Source organism: Ambystoma mexicanum, chromosome 6p (assembly GCF_040938575.1).
Source record: "Ambystoma mexicanum isolate Mex_15411 chromosome 6p, UKY_AmexF1_1, whole genome shotgun sequence".
Lineage (NCBI taxonomy): Eukaryota > Metazoa > Chordata > Amphibia > Caudata > Ambystomatidae > Ambystoma > Ambystoma mexicanum.
The window spans coordinates 1,257,931,655-1,257,956,082 of NC_090935.1; positions in this window are offsets into that span (position 1 = coordinate 1,257,931,655).

Here is a 24,428-nt window from a genome sequence, read left to right on the forward strand (position 1 = left end):
AGAGGAAGAGAAGTGTGGATTAAGCAATGACCCGACCTGACTGGTTCCAAAATGGAGGTGTGGAAAACAGAAGGCATCTTCCAGTTAGCCGGAAGACAAAGACACATTACCACTGCATTGATAATGCAAGAGAGAAAACAATAACCATAATATTGCAACATAGTTTAGGTTGTTTCAAAGACAGGTGGAAGAATCAAGTTAGCAACCAGACCTGCTCCACAAATTGGTTTGGTACAGACAGAACTTGGGTCACTTTGCCTTTTACTTTGTGCAGAAACATGGATGAAAACCATCCATGCAAGAGCATGGACTTATTTCCTGTAGCAGAATGAATGGTGTTGCTGCAGGAATATTCAACTGTGATGTAGCTTTTTAGGGTCTGCTTTAATCTCGCGTTTTGTTTCCGGACTTAAGGATGACAACCAGAGTCGGGAGCTCAATTGACGACCAAATCATTACTTCTTGTAGGTTAGAAACATCATAGGTACTGGAACCCCCGATCTGATACAATCTTTTGTGGAAGGCTGTGTAATCGAAAATATTGCCATAAAGAAGACCATGTCCATTTCTTTAGCAGTTGGTATATTTTAGCAATGGAGAGAAATTTGCCTTTTTGGTGAAAAAATCAATTATAACCACAGTCACAGCATATTCTTCTTATCAAGGGAGTTTCACAATTCAACACTAAAGAGTGATAGATGGAAGGTTGTGCGGCAACCATAGCCCCTGGTTTTGCTCTGCATAATCCTCCAAACCATCCTATTACAGAATCCCTGTGTTATTACAGTAGGTAAAACAAGGGGAGTTCTGGGGGTCACTCTACCGGCATGAACACGCCCCATTGACCTGTTCTTGGGTGGATGGCCCCCGGGAGAATCTCAACCAGGTCGTTAGCTCACTGTCCCTTTCACAGAGGAGACATTTCCATCTGCATACCAGTCTTTGTCCTGCCCAAGGACAGTCCAGCACTAAAATGCTAGGCAATTCTCCTCTAAATAGGAGTACCAACAGCTCACTGTTCTTAGAGAGGCACAGCTCCACCTCACTGATGAGGCCCGACTAGGCCGAAACACTTACCTGGGACTGCTTTTGGTCCGATTGGACCACCCAGGCATCCGATACACCAACTACATGGATGATACTCAGGTGGTCCTTGAGCTATCTGGCAACGTGTATGTAGCAATACAGTCATGAATGCTGTCCAACTCTTTACCTATCCCTCGAAAACAGATCCATTCTTGCCTATGCCTTGATGAACTCAAGTTTATTTTATTTGATTTATTACATTTGTTACGCGTCCAAACCCTTGGATATCATGGCGAGGTTACAGACAGACAGCTTGTGAAATAATATTCACAGATGCTGCTCCTTCTAAGCCTTAAATCTTGAAAAACCAGTTTAGTGGCCATTCAAAGTTTTACCTTGCAGATCCAAGCTTTGGTGATTCACACAAACTCCCCACAATGAGGGGACACACAGAATCATCTGTTCATAATATCCCCCCATATCTCCCAACTATCCCAAAAAGCTTCCTGCATATGTATGTACATGCATGTGTGTGTTATAGACTACTGTGTCCCCTTTTATCTTGCATGCACAAGTTTAACTCTTTGCTTCTCCTTAAGGCTGAGTGACACTCCATGCACTTATATTGTATCTATACCATATCAACAAAGTTGTCATATTGCTGTGCATGTGCAAATCTAAAAATGTATCATTTTACACAACTAACCCTAAAACTAATATGTATCCGATTCACATTAACTACACTATATTTGTGCCAATTTGCAACATTTCTGTCACATCAGTCCCCAATATGGCATGCACAATTCAAACTTCTCTTTACCCGTGGGACCTTTATCAACTACCCCAACATTCATCCGCTTAGTTAATACGTTGACTAACAAACCAATTTCCAATTCACCAATCTCACCTTCTCAGGGGAATGAAACCTCACAGCCATCTCTCATACTGGTCCCACCCTAGCCATGCTCCTCCGCTGGACAATCCAAATTCGTCCTTCCACTAGTTCATCAATCTACCTGTTGTTCTACACATGCACCCCAACCTGGTGGGGAAACAAGACCACCCCTGCACTTAATTCAGAATCAGTTTGAGCACCAATGTGAGGTGAAATGGCGGTGGCCCTAGCCTTAGACAGGGTCACGATCATCATAGCAGCGGTTATAAGCATTTGGGCAGAGAAGCACCATAGACATAGTTGACAGGAACAAAAAGACATAAATAGGTATGAGAATCTTCATAGTTATGCTCATCAATGAGGGCACCCAAGAAAAGAGTCCAAATAATAGTCATCAGTAATATCCGAAACCCTTTTCATGGCCCCCTCAGGTTGTGCGGTGTGGCAATCGTCCGGGCCAGAATTCCATTGTCTAAATCATTGGGAGGTTCATATGTGCAACACATACTCTCGATCTTCTGGCAAACCCCACACTCCAAATCTGTTAGGAGTTCAAGGATATGCCGATTCTGCAACGCTAAAAGCCTCAAGGCCCTGCGTTCTTCTTTAATTGCACTAAATGCTCATTCAGGGAAATTCACAATTAATAATAACTTGTATCGAACATTTTGCAACCATTTAGAGTTCACCAAAGTTTGTACCCCAGGGGCCAAAAGGGAAACATGTCTCTGTCTGGCTGAATAGTCAAAATTGTTCAGGAATGTTCATAAGATCCTCAGTGGATGCTGATGAAATATATTTTCATCTTCTCAATCGTTTCAAGGGGTTTGTTTCTCTGAAAGTCTGTACAGTCCTTGGAGTGTCTATATCTGATGGCACAAGAGTTGCAAGGGGGACGGCGGACAGAGAGGGCACACATGTAGACTCAGTGTCTGGTGGCTCTGGGGAACCAGAAGGATGGGCACGTGCAGGGTGGTGAGATTGCAAACACCTCACCAGGCCAGAGGTAACTGATTGTAGGAAAAAGGTCAGCCGGATCAGAAGAAGTTGAGAAGTGTTGCTGTACCTCCAGCCAGATCAGCGATGCAAAGTGTGAGGCTACAGTTTCGATTTGTGTCAATAGGCACTGTTCCAGCGCCCTTAAAACACAGAGAAAAATATATAATTAAGTGGACCTTAACATGTTTCTCTGGCTCCTTCAGCCATGTCAAAGAGTTCTCACACTTTTTCCATATGCTTCCACATATTAGGTTTATTTGTGCGCCCCTTCTTCGGAGCGTCCCACCAGCCCTACCGCTCTGCAACTCTTCACCCCTTGCTCCCATTTATTGTTCACAATGATAAGTCCTTCAAGATGGAACTGTACTCTGCATGCAATGAACATCCTTCTGTTTTCCCCTTCTGATATTAAAAATTCTTCTGCTACAGATTGCCCCCGAAACTGCGCTTGGACCCTGCACATGGCTAGGTGCACTAGACACCATGCCTCTGCTACCTCTACCTCATCAGGAATAATCAATCTAGGGACACCAGAGCAGATATAACATGACTCTGTCGCTCTCTCTCTCTCCCCAACCTCTTCATATGATACCATATATTATCTGTTGTGAAGCTGTGTATGTCATTTACTATTTCTAAATTTTCATCATCATTATTTACAAAATCTATTTCAAGGTCTTGTTGTGCTTTTAATAATTTTACTGCCGTATACATAGTGTTTAATAACTCAAATCCATTTACATTCCTACTATTAAAAACATATACCACAGAAATCAAGAGAGAAATACATCTACACATTCTCATACATATTTTTAAAACCATTCTTTGTTTTACAGTCTGAATAACAACTCTCAATCTTTGTGCACCCCTCCCTTTCCACTGACAGGAACTGTGATTCCCTAGGGCGCACTTATCCTTTTAGGAATGCTCTTCTCCAGGTGTCAATGGAGGGACTCCGGTGGCTCTTTGCATGTCATGGACACGGATCCAATTTCTTTTGCCCTCCACTTTGCCTATAGTCGGTGTAGCAAAAATCACTCTATCTGACCCATGTAAATGACATTCATTCCAGCGGCGAATAAAGGAATGCACATAGATGGGAGTCCCAGGGGAGTAGCAATGCTTGCTGCCGATCTTCTTGTTTCTTGCTGTCTTTTCCTGTTACTTGCTGATGTGATGCTGTTACCTTTTGAAGGCACAATTATGATGCTCTTAGTTAATGCCCTAAGATATTCCTCAAACTCTTCTCCAAGAATCTCTGCTGACTTATGTGCATCTGAACCTGTGCGGGCAGGCGAGAGTTGTGTATACATTCTACGGTATGTCACCACCTCATGAGGGCTGAGGTGGTGATCTTTCCCTGTCTTATTTTGTAAGTAAAACAGGGCCAACGGAAGACAGTGCAACATACTTTTTCACAATTCACTACTTAGTTTAGACAACTGTATTTTAAGCAAACCATTAGGTCTTTGCACTATTCTATTGGCTTGTGGGTGATAGACTGAGCACAACCTGTGCATGATCCCCAGTAGTGATGTAGTCTCAGCAAATAATTCATAATAAAATGGGTCCCATTATCTGATCTCAGGACCTCACTTATTCCCCACAATGGAAATACAACGGTTAGCAAATATTTAGCTGCTAATTTTGCATCAGGGTGCATGCAGGGGCCAACGTCAAGCCACTGGGAAAATTGACAATTACAATGAAATACCTAAAGTTATTACACTTCTGTATCATATCGACAAAATCGATATATAAAGTCCTTTGAAAAGACATGAAGGCCAGGGTATTACCTCTCTCACTGCTTTCATGGTGTTACCAGGATTGAATTATTTACAAACTATACAATTCCCTACAAACCTACCTACCTGTTTGTGAATGTTTGGTATACACCACTGGTCCTGGAGTTCTGTTGCTATTTGTTGTTGATAATGTAGTTGATCTAGAGCCACAAGAAGTAGCTCTATGGGCATTGCTACCTTCCCCGTCAGCTCCTGTCTCCACAACAAATCTGTGGGCAAGAGAATACACCCCCTCCTTGCCCAGCGCTCCATCTCCTCTTGCGGTGCCTTTTCCTGCTTTTCTACCATATGAAGCAAAGGGACATTTTCAGAAGTTCTGAAAAGGCCAAATATGCTGCTTCCATTGCTGCTTTGTCTGAGGCATCATTGCCAAGCACTATTAAATCAGCTCTGTTAGTATGAATGCACTGACACCCCTTGGTCGTGCTGTCACTGTAATATGCGGAGGAAAGTGCTGCTTCCATCTCCGGGTACAGTCCTGGAGTCGAGCATACAATGCCGTCTTTCAAAAAAGTAATCGACATATGAAACTTGTCTAGGAGGTCCCTTCACAAAAGTTTTACCGGGGTATTCTTACTCTATAACAAGTGAGCAGATAAAATGTGCTTTCCTACCTTGATATTCAGATCTTCAGTGTAAGGAACCAATAGGACAGCCCCAGAAATTCTGTGTGTCCATCATTTTGCCTGACAGGGGAAACTCACCTTCTTTGATGCATGATTTTGTGGCCCCTGTATTGACCATAAATGACCTACCTTTACTCCTATCTGATGATCTACTTCTGGATCAGTAGTAACCGGCAGAACTGGACACATCATAAATCCCTCTGGGCTGTCCTATTCCTGGTACATCTGAGCACCAGGAGGTGAAAAAGGATCTCCTCCAAACACGCTTGCTCTGGTGAAGATGGTGAATGTCCCATGGGGACGAGGGATTTTCTCTCAAGCCTATACCGGTGCCTGAACTGACACAGTTGATGGGGGTGCGTAGGTCTGTGCCATTACAGCTCCTGGGTTCTGATCAACCTGGACCTGCTGCGATGGCACAGAGCTTGGGGCATATCACAAAGTTGGGGGATTCATTTGTGGGGGGTCCTGAATTAGAATATCATGGCTGCCTTCGACAGTCCCTTGCCATGTGTCCCATTCTCCCACATGCCCAACAAAACACTCCATACATTCCTCCATAACCTATTCCATCAGCCCATTAAACCGGGGCCCCATCCCTCCAACCCTGCCAAATGACCCGACACCCCGTGAAAATTCTCCACTGCCCCATGGAATTCTTCTCATCGGTCTCGGTCCAGGTGCGTACCCATCCATCCACCCTTGTCTCATTCCGTTTTCCACTTGTCCCTGCTGTCCTGATTGTCCCTGCTGTCCCTTTGTTGAGCTGGTTATCATTGGACCTTCTAGAGAGATCTTTGCCAGCTTTTTCTGAACCAGATTGGCCTCAGCCTTTTGTGCCTGATGCATTCTATCCTTCAATTTATCCTGTCACCTTTTACAAAAAATGCACAATGTGTGCTTGAATCTCCTGCCAACTCTTGGTCTCCATTCCTACCACTTTATCCAGATCATGCTGGACTTCTTAAGGGATACCCTTTTTAACATGTGGTAGAAGATAGCCACATTCTTGTCCCATGCTTCTCCTGTCTCTGCCCTCCACAATTCTTGAATTAATTTAATATGGGGGTGGTAGGATCTTCATCTAGTTTCATTGTTTTTGCCATGATGCAGTTTATATCGGGCATATCAGATCTACATCATTCTCAATCCCCCCCAAAAAAGCTGCTCCTTCATGGCTGTTCATGTTCAGTTGAACCCTCAGATATCCCGCTTTTTTCCAGAGCTCATCTGCACGTTCCCCCATTAAGGCTGTGAAAAGGCTTTTCATGTCCCCAATCACTAACATGATACCGGAAGTTTATTTTTTCAAAGCATAAATCCACTTCCTCCCCTGCAGTGAGTCGAAGGAAGCATCTTTATTTGATTATTCCGTCCATGTGAGACCACGGGACAGAATATGCTTTCCCCTGACCTTAGTAGTGGGAATTGAGTTGGCCCTACCTTTACTGGGGCTTTTCCCATCTGTCTTTGGCCTCTCCCTACAGTCATGTGAGATCCACAGCGCATCCTAGGGCCCCATGGTGTGCTTTCCCTGGTTACTACTGGAGCGGGAGGTGCAACTATTACCTCTTGTCCTCCCTGCTCGTCATCTGTTTCCCACTCATCCTCTTCATCCTCTGTCCCTGTTACCACATCCGCTAATCTTTCTATGGGGATGGAAGCATATTCTGCACTGCCGTAGCATGTTGCCTCTTTTTCTCCTCATTCTGATTCCGTACCTGTGATGGCACGTCCTTCTCCCAGATCCACATTTACTCCTTTTATAACTGATTTATCTAACCTAACGAGGATCTATCCATGCCTCCATCTCCCTTGCTCAACCTCCTTCACTTGCCTATTTCCGTCTTCCTGATATTCACTCCTACTCTGTCATAACCATGCTACTTCATTCGCCGCTCATATTCCTTCTTCTTCCCATTTCTGTTGCTCTTGCCTCTGTACTGCCATCTGCAATCTATCTTCTAGTCTGGTGACGGGGGGGACCGCCTCCCTTCTGAGCTCTTCATCAATTTTCCCTCTTATGGTTCTCCCTCACTCTTGTCCCTCCAGTTCCAATTTTGGTGCTGGGCTAACCGACAAATAGACTTTTCTCATTCCACTTTCCATTCAAGACCCATCTAAAGAAAGTGTTATCCTTCTTCTCTCCTTATGATCCCATCTTTTGAAAATTTAAGCTGATGGAGGTGTCACACCTGTCTGTCTTCTAACCACTGATGTGGTTAACGGAGAGTATGGAGGTTCAAACTCAGGGTTGGTATATCCTTCTGCGGGCCTTCCCGCCCTTCTCATTCAACCTCCATAACTCCAGGATGTTCAATCTATTCTCGTATTTCAAACCTTTATACTTAGTTACTAGGAAAGTATGCAAGTTCTCCAACATACCCCTAACGTAAGACCCTTCTTTAGGCCAAGAATTAAGTATTTTACCCTTTATTTCCCTCTCCATTTTCGATGATATTTTAAAGTCTTTATCTTATATCCGGGGACCATCTGACATAAGTGATTCAATGGAGTCTCTATACTCAAAACTAATCTAATTCAAACAAATTTTCAAAAATCACAATATAAAACCCAAAAACCAAACCCACTACCCAAAAAATCCCTTTTCCTTTCCCTTTTCTAAGAATGGAATTTTCCGCACTCAGTCTCCTTACCCGCTTTCACCACAACCATCTCAGTACTTATACACTCCTCAAGCATACACAAAAGACAGCATATTATAAAACACACGCCGGCCAAAATCCTCTTTACTTCTGAGATTTCTCCTTCACTCAAGCATAAAAGAAGCACAATGTTTTCCACTATAACACTGCTGTATCTCTCTCTCTCTCCTTTACTAGTACAACACTCTTGACCACAGTGCTGTCTTTTCCTTACTACAGGAGGATTCCCTTCACTACTTCGACTAATCAAGAAAAAGCAAGGCGCGGGCTCCATCTGCACAACCAACACAAAGTAAGGGATTACCAAGGGTATACTTCAGAATGGTATCTATAGGTGAACTTACCATAAAATGCCACCTCACCTAAGGTGAGGGCTCCTGCCAACCAGGCAAGCAAACTGAAGGCTATCAGCCTATCCTTACAATGGACGTGCAGGTGTGGGAGACCACACCTCTAAGATAAAATACTAGGTAAAAAAGAACTTACGACATCATAAAATCCATCCTCTCCCCCAAAAACACTGTTTCTCCAGCATGGGGCCTGGCATGGATTCACATGCTCATGAATATTCCCCGTCGTCAGGCTGGGAATCCTCGGTAAAGAAAAAATCAGTATCAGTTTAGTTTCTGATCTGTCTTTCTTAGTAGTAACCAATCACTGATCTCTGGGTCATACTACCCCCAGCCAATGACTGCCCTCTCCCTAAGCCCTGCCTCTGGCAGCCATCCTCATATTTTTACTGCACGCTCAAGTGTTGGGAGTCCTCGTGTTTAGCTCTCGAGATTTTTACTGCGTTTTCACGTTTTTTCCGGAGATTTTCTCATTTTTTTCAGTTTAATCGAGCCTCAAACTCCACCGTTTCTACTTCCGATAACGGGGAGCCGTTTCGGAATTCTTCTACGCCCCTCAAGGGTGAAGTTTTAGTTGAGTTTATACTTCTTGGAGGATTCCGGAAGATCTGCGGCCTACCTCAACGGACATGGCCCAGGACAAGGGAAGCTCGACGCCCGGATCCAAGCTGTTCAGGTGCTGCCCTGGATGCGGATTACAGAACGTTTTCAAGGAAGACGAGCATTCACGATGTCTCTACTGCCTTCATGAGGACAAGACGCATGTGGAGAAAGACTGTGCGTTCTGCAAGAACCTTTTGGAACGGACCAAACAAGATCGTCGTTCCCGGCTCGCCGCCTGGCTGGAGAAGGGCACAGCAGGTGATAAGGCGACGGGGGCCCAACAGAAGGCCAAGCACCGCGAGTCCGCGGGCACCGGGAGCGCCAAAAGGTCGGGCTCTTCGGTTGCCAAGCAGGGCGCTACTTCCCCGGCACTTTTGACCACGAGCCAGCGTTCTGGTTCGGGGAAGAGGAAGTCCGAGAACCCGGGTAGGCCGCTGGAGCGGACCCGGTCGATCTCGAAGGGGCAGCGAGGCGCTGACCCTCCCCCCAAGGCGAAGGCCCAGGACGCACCTAAGGTGGTGAGGGCTTTGATCCACCCGGCAAAGGCCTCTACCGAAGTGGTCGCTGCGACCCTGGCGAACCCAGAGTATCCCTGCCACCGCGGAGGGATTCCTCTTTCCAGCCCATCGCTAAGACCCCCGTAAAGCCCCCGACTGAAAAAGAGCGGGGGGGCGGTGGCCATTACAGACTCGGAATCAGCCTCTGAGGAGGAACTGATGGAAACCGAGAAGGGCCTCAACGAAAGGTCCGTATGCCTCAACGAAAGGTCCGTATGCCTCAACAAGAGGGCCTTAGGCCTCAACGAGAGGTTCATAGGCCTCAACGAGAGGTTCATAGGCCTCAACGAGAGGTTCGACAAGGTTCGATCCCAGGGGGCGGTCCCTACTGACGTGATCGAAGATAGCGACGACAACGACCAACAGGGCCCAGTGGAGCGGCCCTCCTGTCCGTCGCAGCCATTGCCCGAGCCCCAGGATAGCTCGGCGGCCATCTTGTTTGCAATACAATCCTTATGCACCGAGATAAGGATGAGATTACCACGGACCCCGACGGAGGATCCAGAACCAGGCCCGTCGGGAAGCCCTCCGAACAAGTGAGTCCACCAAGCTCCGCCCTTCGTGCCTGTGAGACCGGTGGACCCCTCATCTCCCTCGCCGGAACCTAGAGAGGATACGGCGACGGATACAGCGACGGGGACGGACGATGATGGCGGCGATGACACAGCAGACATCCCGTCGTCACCCCCGACGGGCTTCTCCAGCCGACGAAATTGGCTCTTTCCACGCCATGATAACCAGGGCATCTGAGCTCTTCCAGCTCTGCCCTGAAGAACAGAAAAAGGAGGGGTTTCTGTACCAACAACGAGAGGCCAAGAGGAAGACAGTCCTCGCGGTGCCTTTACTCGACGACATCTGGGACGAGGGGCTTGCTGTCCTCAAGAACCCTTCCATGACACCAGCCAAGAGGGACACGTACGAGAAGAAGTACTGAGTCCCCGATGCCGCCCTCTTGTGCCTCAGGGCCCAGCCCACGCCGGACTCTGTCGTCTCGGCAGCGGCTAAGAAGAAGGCAGCGGGTGCGGCAGCTTCAACTTCCACTTCCCCGCCGGATAGCGAGGGCAAGAAGTTGGACTCTATGGGACGACGAGTCATCTCGTTGGCGGCGACGACCATTAAGGCGGCCAATGCCTTAGCGATCGTGGCCCGCTATGCCAGGGGTCTCTGGTTCAAGATAGCTCCCCTGCTAGACTTCCTGCCTGATGACAAAAGGGCTGAGGCCCTAGAAATTCTGCAGGAAGGCGAGGTGGCGTCGGATCACGCCATAACGGTGGCAACGGACATTGCCGATACCGGATTTCGCCAACTGGGCAACGGAGTTTGCCTCCGACGACGAGGATGGCTCAAGGCGACAGACTTTCTCCAGGACGTCCAGACCAGGGTGTTGGACATGCCTTTCGACGGCAAAAACCTTTTTGGTAAGGCGGTGGATGAGTCCCTACAGGCCATCAAGACCGACTCAGAGACGGCCCGGGCCCTGGGGGTGCTTCCAACAGCGACAGCCCTTTCGGAGCTCCGGAGGCAGACAGGGTGCCTCCAAAGGATCCAGCGGTGGCTCCTCCACTTACCGCCAGGCGGCCCGCTCCTCTTCCCAGGAGGCCTACAGAGGTCGTGGCAAGCAAGGGGGGTCCCGCCGCCGTCGCCATGGAGGCCAAGGCGGCAAGGCCGCCCCCAAGCAAGACTGACCCGGCCAGGTTGTCGGGCCCCCACCAAAGCACCCCGGTGGGAGGCCGGCTGACAAAGTTCGTCAGCGTGTGGGAGTCCATCTCCACCGACCGTTGGGTGTTGGACACCCTGGCCAACGGGCACTCGTTGGAATTCCAAAAGAAGTGCCCTCGCATTCCTCCCATGGACAGGAAGGAGAATCACGTCCCTCAACTACTGTTGGAGGTAAAGGCGATGCTCAAGAAAGGTGCCATCGAGCTCGTCCCCAGAGGGCTGCGGGGCTCCGGAGTGTACTCAAGGTACTTCCTCGTCAAGAAGAAGACAGACGTTTGGCGCCCCATCCTGGACCTGCGTCGCTTAAACAAGTACATCAAGGCGCAGAAATTCAGGATGGTCACCCTCCAGCACGTGCTCGGACAGCTGGAGGAAGGCGACTTCCTATCGTCTTTGGACCTGGAGGATGCTTACTTCCACATCCCTATTCTAAAAAGGCAGAGGAATTTCCTCAGGTTCGTGGTTCAGGGACGTCACTACCAATTCAGGGCCCTACCGTTCGGATTAAAGTCGGCACCCAGGGTATTCACCAAGTGCCTGGCACCAGTGGCGGCGCGGCTGCATCTGCAGGGGATCCACGTTTACCCCTACCTGGACGACTGGCTAATCTGGGCAAGGACAAGGGAACTCGCTGTCTAACACATGGCAATGACCGTCCGGTTGCTCACGGAGCTGGGGTTCGCCACCAACTACCCCAAATCCCACCTGGTTCCATCGCAGATAGCACTGTTTCTGGGAGCGAAGCTCGATACAGTGGGGCAATAGGCCTCCCCTTCAGAGGAGAGGACCAAGACCATCCTGGGCAAGGTACGGCGCCTGCTAGCCACGGACGTGGCCAGGGTGAGGTCCATCAAGTCCTTTCTCGGGATGATGTCCTCATGCATCTATCTTGTACCCCTTTGCAGACTTCGGATGCGTCCCCTACAGGAGTTCCTTGATGCCCGCTGGCTTCAGGTGAGGGGCTCTTTCGAGGACAGGATCCCTTTCGACGAGGAGTTCCGTCAGGCGATCTTATGGTGGGGCATCCGTGCTCACCTCACGACAGGCACGGAATTTCAAATCCCGGCATTTCAGGAGATGGTGACGACGGACGCCTCTTTGGAGGGTTGGGGGGCCCACACCGGGGACCTCCACGCAAGAGGCCTTTGGCTCCCAGAGGAGAGGTCTCTCTACATCAACATTTTGGAGCTCTGAGCAGTGTTCTGGGCTCTCAAGTCGTTCCTTCCTTCCCTCAAGGGCAAAGTGGTGAGGATCTTCACCGACAACACCACCACGATGTTCTATATACGGAAGCAAGGAGGCGCCAGATCACAAGCCCTATCCAAGGAGGCCCACGATCTGTGGCACTGGGCCGTCGCCCAGGGGATGTTTTTGGTTCCCTTCCACCTGGCAGGAATAAAAAACACCATAGTGGACTCACTCAGCAGGGAGCTGCGCTCGTGCCACGAGTGGGAACTGCACCAGGACCAAGTGGATCGACTCTTCCAACAATGGGGCAAACCCCAGATCGACCTGTTCACGACGCGACAAACTCCAAGTGCCAGAGGTTCGCCAGCAGGTTGCCACAGCCGACGAGCATGGGCGATGCTTTCTCGTTCCCTTGGGACGGCCTGTTTCTATACGCGTTCCCTCCGTTGTCGTTGCTGCTCCGCCTCATCAACCAGCTCAAGAAGTCCAGGTGCAGGATGATCCTCGTCGCACCGGCGTGGCCGAGGCAGATCTGGTTCCCGGACCTTCTGGACTTGTCAACGTCCCCACCAGTCAAGCTGCCGGCGGACGTGGATCTTCTCTCCACAGAAGGAGGCGCCATTCTTCATCACGACCCACAGTCGCTGAACTTGCAGGCCTGGCTCCTGCAGCACTAGAGTTTGGAGGGTACGATATCCCAGCTGATTGCAGAGAGGTTCTTGCAAAGGCCAGAGCGTCCTCAACTCTCAAGTGTTATGGTCATAAATGGAAGAGGTTCTCTGTCTGGTGCCGTGCACAGAAGATTAACCCTCTGCGGATTACGGCCCCTCAAGTGCTGCCGTACCTACTGTCGCTGGCCAAAGCTGGACTGGCTCACACCTCCATAAAAATACATCTGGCTGCCATCTCCCGATATACCAGGACTACGGGACGGGCGTCCTTGTGGTCTCATCGCCTGGTAAAGGAATTTATGAAGGGACTATTCCGATCATTCCCACCGGTGAAGGCCCCTGCCCCGGCGTGGGAGCTTAATGTGGTGCTTACCAGGCTCATGGGAGCCCCATTCGAGCCTATGCATTCGGTGCCTTTGAAGTTTCTATCATGGAAGACAGCGTTCCTCGTGGCCATCACCTCTGCACGACGAGTGGGAGAGATTCAGGCCCTATCTTGCAAGCCTCCATACTTGACTTTTCATGACACGATGGTAGTGGTGAGGACGCACCCCTCCTTCATGCCCAAGGTGCCGTTGGACTTCCACCTCAACGAGCCCTTGGTGTTACCAGTTTTCTTCCCGTCGCCTTCGACGCCGGCTGAGAGGACTTTGCACTCGCTGGATGTAGCTAGAGCGCTGAAGTTCTACGTGGACTGCACAAAGAGTTTTTGGAAGACGTCACAACTGTTTGTGAACTTTGGGTCTGTGAATCAAGGGAAGGCTCTCTCGAAGACTTCCATTTCCAGATGGCTCTCTGGCTGCATCATGCATTGTCACCGGTTGGCAAACCGACCGCTGCCCGGCCGTCCGAGAGCCCATTCGACCAGAGCGATCGCTGCTACCACGGCGTTCCTGTCTGGTGCGCCCCTGCTGGACATCTGCAGGGCTGCTACGTGGAGGTCGACGCACACTTCACAAGATTCTACTGCGTCGATCGGGACTCCAGGGAGGAGTCCAGGGTCGGCCAAGCAGTGCTGCGCAACCTGTTCACTTAAAGTGAGCCTGGTAAGGAGGTAAGAGCTGCTTAATGTTGAGTTGTTGTATTGCTTAATGTTGAGCCTGTTGCCACCTCCCGTGGTTGTGCATGTGTATACTGCTATGTATTCTTTTATTCATGAGCATGTGAATCCATGCCAGACCCCATGCTGGAGAAGGAGCAAGTTACTTACCTGCAACTGTTATTCTCCAGCATGGGTATGGCATGGATTCACATGCGAACCCTCCCACTACACCTCTGCGGCTCTTCACTTGGTCATACTGCCACTTGGCGTGCTACCAAATCTGAGGATGGCTGCCAGAGGCGGGGCTTAGGGAGAGGGCAGTCATTGGCTGGGGGCGGTATGACCCAGAGATCAGTGATTGGTTACTATTAAGAAAGACAGATCAGAAAGGAAACTGATACTGATTTTTTCTTTACCGAGGATTCCCAGCCTGACGACGGGGAATATTCATGAGCATGTGAATCCCTGCCAGACCCATGCTGGAGAACAACAGTTACGGGTAAGTGACGCGTTCCTTCTTCCAACCTACTTAACCTCATATAACTACACACACCCCTATCTTACCCTATCCACAGAAAAACAATGGTTCTTCTCCCCTGTTGCCCTCTTGCTTTACCTGGCAAAGATGTACTCACATAAAAGTGAACCCCAAAGAACTCCAAAGTGGTGCTCCTTTAATCTCTCCTGCGCCGCTGGGCCACAGTAACACACCTGCGGGGGCCAGACAGGCCTCTAACCAATATGGCGCCTGTATACCTCTTCTTTGTTGTGCTCAAAAGACTGGTCCCCACAGAAACACTGCAGCCGAGCTGGGCGGACCGGAGACCCCCAACGTCTCAAGCCCACCGAGGGAAGTCAAATGTAGGAGTGGGCCTTTGATCACCTTAACCTAAAATAGGCCCACCACTTAAAGAACAAGTGCATGTTTTTCTGTAAAGCAAGTTTGTTGTACAAAGGGACAGGGGGGGCTAGATGACATCAAAGAGTCAAACTAACCAGAGTCTCCCTGAACCACACAGAGAACACACATTTTACACAATTTGCAACAGTTAAAACATTCCCACAGGTTTTGTTACAAAGTCAACCCCGCCATTCATGACTGGTCAAACCTATATAATGTAACCATAGTCCCATCAGTTCCCACACTTCTCATTGGATGCATTCATCTAAGCACCATCCTCTTTAAAATTATAACTGCATGTTTCATATTTACAATACACCCCTCTTCTGGGGCCCTTCCATATTTGGTCACAGCCCCATCTCCTAGTTACACAGTTTACACAACTTACAAACAGTTTCAATTATTACAGGTTTCATCTGGTTGGAAACCTTTATCCCTACTTGTGGCCTTCACGGCCATTCTCTAGAAATGCCATTGATGTGAAGAGGAGAGGAACAAACAAACTTTCTTTTGATCTATTGTTGCTGGTTTTATCGCACAAACTTGTTGATGTCCACGTTTAAATCTAAACTTTGCGACTTAGCATTCCAACCCACATGGTCCCAACCCACACCCTGATGACTCAATTGAAATTCCATAATCTATTGGTGCACCTTCCCTTCAAGCAACCCTTGCATCAGGTTAATTGTCCAGCCCTTAAACCCAGCCCTACCAGGTGGCCGAAATCCCCCAGTCATTCTAGAACAGGCTTCCATATACTTACAGAGATTAAATCTCTCTTCCACAATAGCAGCAGGCAATAAAACAGGCTTGGTCGAAATTGGCCGTGGCTGCTGCTCTCTCTCAGCCTTCAATCTTGAAAAAACAATTTCCTGGTCATTCAAAGTTTCACCTTGCAGAGCCAAGCTTCGGTGATTCACACAAACTCCCCCAATGAGGGGACGCATGGCACACAGAATCATCTAGTGATAATATCCCCCATATCTCCCAACTATCCCAAAAAGCTTCCTGTGCATGTATGCTGATGTATGTTTACGTTATAGACTACTGTGTCCCATCATCATCATTTTATTATTATTATTATTATTATTATCATCACAATCGCCATTCACAACCTTCTATATCGCAGGCGCACGTTTAACTCTGCTTCTCATTAAGGCTGAGTGACACTCTATGGATTTATATTGTATCTATATCATATCAACAAAGTTGTCATATTGCTGCGCATGTGCAAATCTGAAAATGTATCATCTTACCCAAATAACCCTAAAACTAACATGTATCCTATTCACATTAACTACACTATATTTGTGCCAATTTGCAACATTGCTGTCACCCCGGGCCCCAATATGGCAAACAGAATCCAAAACTCTCTTTACCCATGTTATCTATATTAAATACCCCAACAAAAGCAGCCAATAAATGTAGCACAGTCTCTGACCGGGAGCTCATTTAAATCGGATCAAGAACACTCGCAATGGACCCCTCAGGTTCATTTAATTGCTAGTGATTAAGCTTCCTTGATAAAACACAACACCTGCCTGCACCTAAAACTAACTGACAGTACAGAGTGCCTTTTATAAAGTATCACTAAGTGCTAGACTCACTGCAGCATTCCGTGGGGGGCCTTCTGAATAAGCAGCCAAAATGTGCAAATGTTTAGTGCAGATGTTCTCAGCAATGCAATTTTACCTGTGAAATGAATACATTATAAAACATGCTTCCTCTGCCTTTTTAAACCTAGGACTCCGAGACATTCTTTACCATGAAGATAAATATACACATTTTCATATTAACTAGGCCCTGTTTTAAAAACAAACATTTCTCATGTGTTTGGAAATGCACACAAATGGGGACTGCTTTAGCTATATGTGGCAAATGTTAAGAAGCAATACATACATTCAAACTGTAGCATAACATTTTTTTTAATGGAAGCTTCTTTCAAGAAGTGCAGTCATTCTAGAGGCTCTGTCTGCAAGCGAATTGATCTGTTGTGTAGCTTTATAGCTGTTAGATAAACATTCCTTGCATGCCAGCCTTGGATGTAAAAGTCTCATTTTTGCTCATTCACTTTGCTTTATACCGCCTGATGAAGAGCCGAGTAACTTCGAAAGTTCATGCATTATCCCATCTCAGCATCATATTTTCAGTTAGTCCAATAAAGGATTTCAAAACTCAATCCTTTGCGATTTTGCTGGGAGACAAAAAAACCTAGAATATCTTGGTGTTGCAGTATTGACATTATAATTAAGGTCAGATGAGACTTTACTTAGATAATGTGAAATCTGTTCTCGATGTGACTTTTCTCATTCACGAAAGTTTACCAAACTTTGCAAGTAATTTTTCTGGCCACATCGAAACACTAATACCACATTCAGTGAAGTTTCATTAATGTTTTCATGTAGAATAAGAATGTTGAAATATAGGTGTTGTTTGCGTTGGGTTTTCCATATACTCAAAAAGTAACGCTTTCTTGAGATTTTCAGCACATTCATATTCTGTTGATATCCATTCTGGGCAGTAATTTTTTTTTGTGATTTTTGTTATTCGTGGATTTCAATAAAATTGATGCTCAAGAAGTCTTATAGGACTGGTTTGTGGTTTTGAGCATGATTTGCAGATTATTTGCCTTCTTATTTGCTACCCTGAGCAGGTTTTGTTTTGTTAGTGGATTTCTATGTGCCATGTCCATCAGTTTGATGGGGTTCATTGGGGGGACCCCCCCCCCCCCACCCGCCCCATCATGTTTTCCACGTGTGCCCATCAAGGATCTATATTGTCTTTGCACATTGCTGATCATGATGACTGCTGTGTTATGCAACTATTATCAGTCTCATAGGTTTGTGAGGCCAAATATATTCCAGTTGTTTGGCCGATCCAGCCCTTGTATTGATAGACTTGGCTTATTCCCCTCCCATCAGAAGATATTTAGAAATGTATGCGTTTTTGCAAAGGGTATCTCATCTATTCTACCACATTGTTGCAGTCAATTTTATGATTTATCAATTTTATGATGTTAATCTTTCACCACATCCCCAAATAAATGGAGCAACAGCATATACCGTATGTCATGAAATTCTCTAGGAGTGGTTTGTGGCTTGATGTTACTGTTTTTTGTGTGTCCCACAGCAAGTGGATAGTAAAATACTTTATTTCCTTTTCCATTCACGCCAGTGGCCGATTTCAATGTCTACTTTCTTGTCCCTTCTGAGATCGGTATTACGATAGGTGTTGTGTAGAACTCATATAGATTCCTCACTGTACTGACTAAAGATAAGCATCAACATTAACTTCTATTTTTCACGAAAAAACATTATTTCAAAATGTGTATTTGTAATGAAAAAATGTTAGTTATAAAAGATTATTTTCAGTTAAAAATGTTTTGCTTTTAAAAACATGTAAGAAGTACATTTGGATGTGTATCCTTAGTGGGAAACACCAGCAGGATCAAAATTATCGCAGTCAGCTGCTGTCCCTCCAGGATCTGGCACTGAGATCAGGGGTCTTCCTGAAACCTTGATGGTTGACTGTATTGTGTCCTCCTCAAGTGCTGACACTAGTGTCAATATAACCTTTTAGCATCTACAGCTTCTCTTCCTCTTGATCTAGTTAGTGGCACGTCTGTTAATTTCCATGGTCTTAGCATGGTCTATCCCAGGCCTCCGGGCATCCTTGTGGCTCAAATGCCAAGCCACCACCACCATGACCTTCCTTTCTACATGTAGCTCAAACCCACCTCTGATTTCTCCCTCCATTCCTCCTTCCTTCTGGCTTCTTATTCCTGGATGTCCTCCCATATGTTTCACTGCGCTCTGTGGCTTCTCTTTGATGTTGGATCTTACCTTCTGTCATGAGTACCTGTTAACCTATGGTATGAGTCAGGCAAATGGTTGATTGCTCCCCTTAGGTTTCCTAGTCTTTCTCATTTTTGTTGGGGTCTGTCTTTTAGCGGGTCTATATTGTGGAACCATCTTGTTAAGCTCTGTCACACTATTAATACTCCCTGAAATGTGTTGAGGTTAGACACTGGTCTTGATTTTCAGGTTGGTGCTGCTACCTGCTAAACTAATATCTACTTTACATATCTCAATTGAGTCAATGCTAATATTGTCAGACTGTGCCTTGTCCCTGCATCTCTAAGCACCGCACTGTAAGCCACTGCTGCATGCTTGAAAGGAACGCTAGGAGCGTAGTTGATGATTAATTACATTTGCAGTTTAGTTTGCATTATCTCCTTCTAGGCTCTGTTATTTGGTCTTCATGCTGCAGACCCTGCAAGGCCATCCTCTGGGTGTGTTAGCTGGAGCATTCCTGGCGAACAGTAACAGTACTGGGAATGTTGAAACTGGCAATATGCAAGTCTTCTTCCAACTAGGAAGAGGCTAGTTTGGTGCATACTGTCAATACATTGGAATGATGCAGATTGCCAAAATATTGAGATTGTGGAGGCTAGCAACGTGATGGCATGGTGAAATCTCGGAGTCTCCTGTAATTGTGTAGAAATTGAAAAATAAAGGGATGTTGATACATGGGAATATTCTGAAAATATACAAACTAAAGCTATAGTAGGACTATGCAGAGTGAATATATACTGTGACTGTGCAATCTATAAATATCTTCAGATTCTGACGAATTGTGTTACACTGCCACTCTGCAAATTTTAAATTAATTGGAATCTGCAAACTTGGAATTGCCTGGGATTTTGTTTATGATGAATGTACTGGGGTTTTGTTAAGCGAAAATATAATTGGGTCAATTTCTAGGTGAAGCAGTCGAGTAAAAGTGGCAGAATACACGTGTTCTGCCACTTTTACTTATCCGCCTCATTTTTGCCATTTGAAAGGGGTCGTTGGGTAGGGGTACAGACATATGTTCACCTCCATTTCTTGCTCTACCTCACAAACGCTGTGCCTCACAACCAGCATATATTTTCTTGCTTGTGGTAATGCAATGTATTTCTATAGAATCTGCATGAAATGATCTCCTTGTAAAAGCACTCTGGGCCTGATTATGATGTGGGTGTTAAGTACTGAGCGCAGGGCTCTAGTTTGTGGTTGTGGAGAGTGCCAGTGAGGTGGACCAGTGCCACCCTGCAGTTTGCAGGGGGTGGCTACTGAGGTGGATGAGTGGAGGTCTGGAGTTTGTGGTTTTGGAGCGTGCTAATGAGTTGGATGAGTGCAGGTCTGGAGTTTGTGGTTGTGGAGAGTGCTAGTGAGGTGCATGTATGCAGATCTGGAGCTTGTGGAGAGTGCTACTGAGGTGGATGAGTGTGTCATTGTGGAGAGTGCTAGTGAGGTGGATGAGTGTGGGTCTGGGGTTTGTGGTTGTGGAGAGTGTTAGTGAGGTGGATATGAGCAGGTCTGGTGTTTGTGGAGCGTGCTAATGAGGTGAATGAGTGCAGGTCTGGAGTTTGTGGTTGTGGAGAGTGGTGCTAGTGAGGGGGATGCATGCAGATCTGGAGTTTGTGGAGAGTGCTAGTGAGGTGGGTATGTGCAGGTCTGGAGTTTGTGGTTGTGGAGCGTGCTAGTGAGGTGGATGAGTGCAGGTCTGAAGTTTTTGGAGAATGCTAGTGAGGTGGATGAGTGCAGGTCTGGTGTGTGTAGTTGTGGAGAGTGCTAGTGAGGTAGATGCATGCAGATCTGGATTTTGTGGAGCATGCTAGTGAGGTGGATGAGTGCAGGTCTGGAGTTTGTGGTTGTGAAGTGTGCTAGAGAGGTTGAAGTTTGTGGTTGTGGAGCGTGCTAGTGAGGTGGATGAGTGCAGGTCTGAAGTTTTTGGAGAATGCTAGTGAGGTGGATGAGTGCAGGTCTGGTGTATGTGGTTGTGTAGAGTGCTAGTGAGGTGGATGCATGCAGATCTGGAGTTTGTGGAGAGTGCTAGTGAGGTGGATGAGTGCCGGTCTGGAGTTTGTGGTTGTGGAGCGTGCTAGTGAGATGGATGAGTGCAGGTCTAGAGTGTGTGGTTGTGGAGAGTGCTAGTGAGGTGGATGAGTGCAGATCTGGAGTTTGTGGTTGTGGAGCGTGCTAGTGAGGTGGATGAGTGCAGGTCTGGAGTTTGTGGTTGTGGAGAGTGCTAGTGAGGGGGATGCATAAAGATCTGGAGTTTGTGGACTGTGCAAGTGAGGTGGATGAGTGCAGGTCTCGAGTTTGTGGTTGTGAAGAGTACTAGTGAGGTGAATGAGTGCAGGTCTGAAGTGTGTGGAGAATGCTAGTGAGATGGATGAGTGCAGGTCTGGAGTTTGTGGTTGTGGAGCTTGCTGTGGATGAGTGGAGGTCTGCAGTTTGTGGTCGTGGAGAGTGCTAGTGAGGTGGATGCATGCAGATCTGGAGTTTGTGGAGAGGGCTAGTGAGGTGGATAAGTGCAGGTCTGGAGTTTGTGGTTGTGGAGCGTGCTAGTGAGGTGGATGAGTGCAGGTCTGGTGTTTGTGGTTGTGGAGAGTGCTAGTGAGGGGGATGCATGCAGATCTGGAGTTTGTGGAGCGTGCTAGTGAGGTGGATGAGTGCAGGTCTGGAGTTTGTGGTTGTGAAGTGTGCTAGTGAGGTAGATGAGTGCAGGTCTGAAGTTTGTGGTTGTGGATTGTGCTAGTGAGGAGGATGCATGCAGATCTGGAGTTTGTGGAGCGTGCTAGTGAGGTGGATGAGTGCAGGTCTGAAGTTTTTGGAGAATGCTAGTGAGGTGGATGAGTGCAGGTCTGGTAAGTGTGGTTGTGGAGAGTGCTAGTGAGGTGGATGCATGCATATCTGGAGTTTGTGGAGAGTGCTAGTGAGGTGGATGAGTGCAGATCTGGAGTTTGTGGTTGTGGAGCGTGCTACTGAGGTGGATGAGTGCAGGTCTGGAGTTTGTGGTTGTGGAGAGTGCTAGTGAGGGGGATGCATACAGATCTGGAGTTTGTGGACTGTGCAAGTGAGGTGGATGAGTGCAGGTCTCGAGTTTGTGGTTGTGGAGAGTACTAGCGAGGTGAATGAGTGCCGGTCTGAAGTGTGTGGAGAATGCTAGTGAGGTGGATGAGTGCAGGTCTGGAGTTTGTGGTTGTGGAGCTTGCTGTGGATGAGTGCAGGTCTGCAGTTTGTGGTTGTGGAGAGTGCTAGTGAGGTGGATGCATGCAGGTCTGGAGTTTGTGGAGAGTGCTAGTGAGGTGGATAGTGCAGGTCTGGAGTTTGTGGAGAGTGCTAGTGAGGTTGATGAGTGCAGGTCTGGAGCGTGTGGTTGTGGAGAGTGCTAGTGAGGTGGATGCATGGAGATCTGGAGTTTGTGGAGCGTGCTAGTGAGGTGAATGATTGCAGGTCTGGAGTTTGTGGTTGTGGAGAGTGCTAGTGAGGTGGATGAGTGCAGGTCTGGAGTTTGTGGTTGTGGATAGTGCTAGTGAGGGGGATGCATGCAGGTCTGGAATTGGTGGTTGTGGAGAGTTCTAGTGAGGTGGATGAGTGCAGGTCTGGAATTTGTGGTTGTGGAGAGTGCTAGTCAGGGGGATGCATGCAGATCTAGAGTTTGTGGAGCGTGCTAGTGAGGTGGATGAGTGCAGGTCTGGAGTCTGTGGTTGTGGAGAGTGCTAGTGAAGTGGATGAGTTCAGGTCTGGAGTTTGTGGAGAGTGCTAGTGAGGTGGATGCGTGCAGGTCTGGAGCGTGTGGTTGTGGAGAGTGCTAGTGAAGTGGATGAGTTCAGGTCTGGAATTTGTGGTTGTGGCGAGTGCTAGTCAGGGGGATGCATGCAGATCTAGAGTTTGTGGAGCGTGCTAGTGAGGTGGATGAGTGCAGGTCTGGAGTCTGTGGTTGTGGAGAGTGCTAGTGAAGTGGATCAGTTCAGGTCTGGAGTTTGTGGAGAGTGCTAGTGAGGTGGATGCGTGCAGGTCTGGAGCGTGTGGTTGTGGAGAGTGCTAGTGAGGTGGATGCGTGCAGGTCTGGAGCGTGTGGTTGTGGAGAGTGCTAGTGAGGTGGATGCGTGCAGGTCTGGAGCGTGTGGTTGTGGAGAGTGCTAGTGAGGTGGATGCGTGCAGGTCTGGAGCGTGTGGTTGTGGAGAGTGCTAGTCAGAGGGATGCATGCAGATCTAGAGTTTGTGGAGCGTGCTAGTGAGGTGGATGAGTGCCGGTCTGGAGTCTGTGGTTGTGGAGAGTGCTAGTGAGGTGGATGCGTGCAGGTCTGGAGCGTGTGGTTGTGGAGAGTGCTAGTGAGGTGGATGCGTGCAGGTCTGGAGAGATTTTACAACTTCGTGACGTGACATCTCAGTGTTTAACAATCGTGATAGAAAAAGCATTGAAATAGAGCTCACGAATGGAAATTGAGTAGAGGTAATAAAGGGAGAGCTTAGTGGGTGGGTGATGAATATTTTAATGACATTTAGACAGTATTAAGGCATTTGGAAAAAATAAACAATTACTTCCTAGACACAATTTAAATAATAATAATACAATTGTAAGGAAATTAGGGCCGGGGTGTATGGCCAAGAAAATGAAAACGGGAGTCATTTGTAATTAAACCTTGCAATGTCCTCGCGGTGTAAACATTGCGATGTGACATCACGATGGTTATATACATGCCAGGTATGAAAAAGCACATACAGAGGGCCAGTGTAGACTTTTTTGGGGTAGAATGGAAGGCATGCGAAGGCACCAATGATCTTTGGTGTATATTGGGAATGTCGGACCAGAGATCATTGTGGACTATTTGGGCAAACGTTAAGAAGTTGTGGCAGAGAGCCGGGACCTTTGCATTATATGTGTACGTAAAACACCTATACTGGAGCGGTTTGGGGTCAGGGAGGCAAGGTTTAAGGGTAATGAACTAAAGAACCATGGCACGTTTTAAAGTTGGCTCATCCTGCATGTAGGCAGAATACTGAAGACTATTTTCCGAAATTTCACACACTACCCTCTTAACTACTTTTAGACCGCGTGCACATCCTCGCTTAACTTCTCACTATAATCCCACACCAGTTCGAACCCACACGCAACCAACCCTAGCCATACCTTTGGGATCACACGGTATGACACAACCCCACACGTAGCCCCTTTGCATCCCCTAATATTTAAATGACCGGACAGCCTAAGGACTGACACTTAATAACAATGCACTTTGTGTCACAGCCGTGGCGGTTTGGCACTTGTGTAATACCCAATAACACAATAGCACAGGGTAAGATGCATACTAAGGTGTGTTGTATGCTTTGCTCTGCATAGCCAAAACTCAAATATCATACAGTAAGGAAGATAAGATAGCCTCTGGGACACTTCACAACGCCGATGTCTTTTTCAAGGTTATTTTGCATACCACCAAATGCTGTTAACGCGAGGATCTCGGCGGGACATCAAAACAACGCTTCAGGCTCAGAGAACTCAAACCAAATGAATACATTATAATAATTCAAAGGAAAAAATGCATTTTA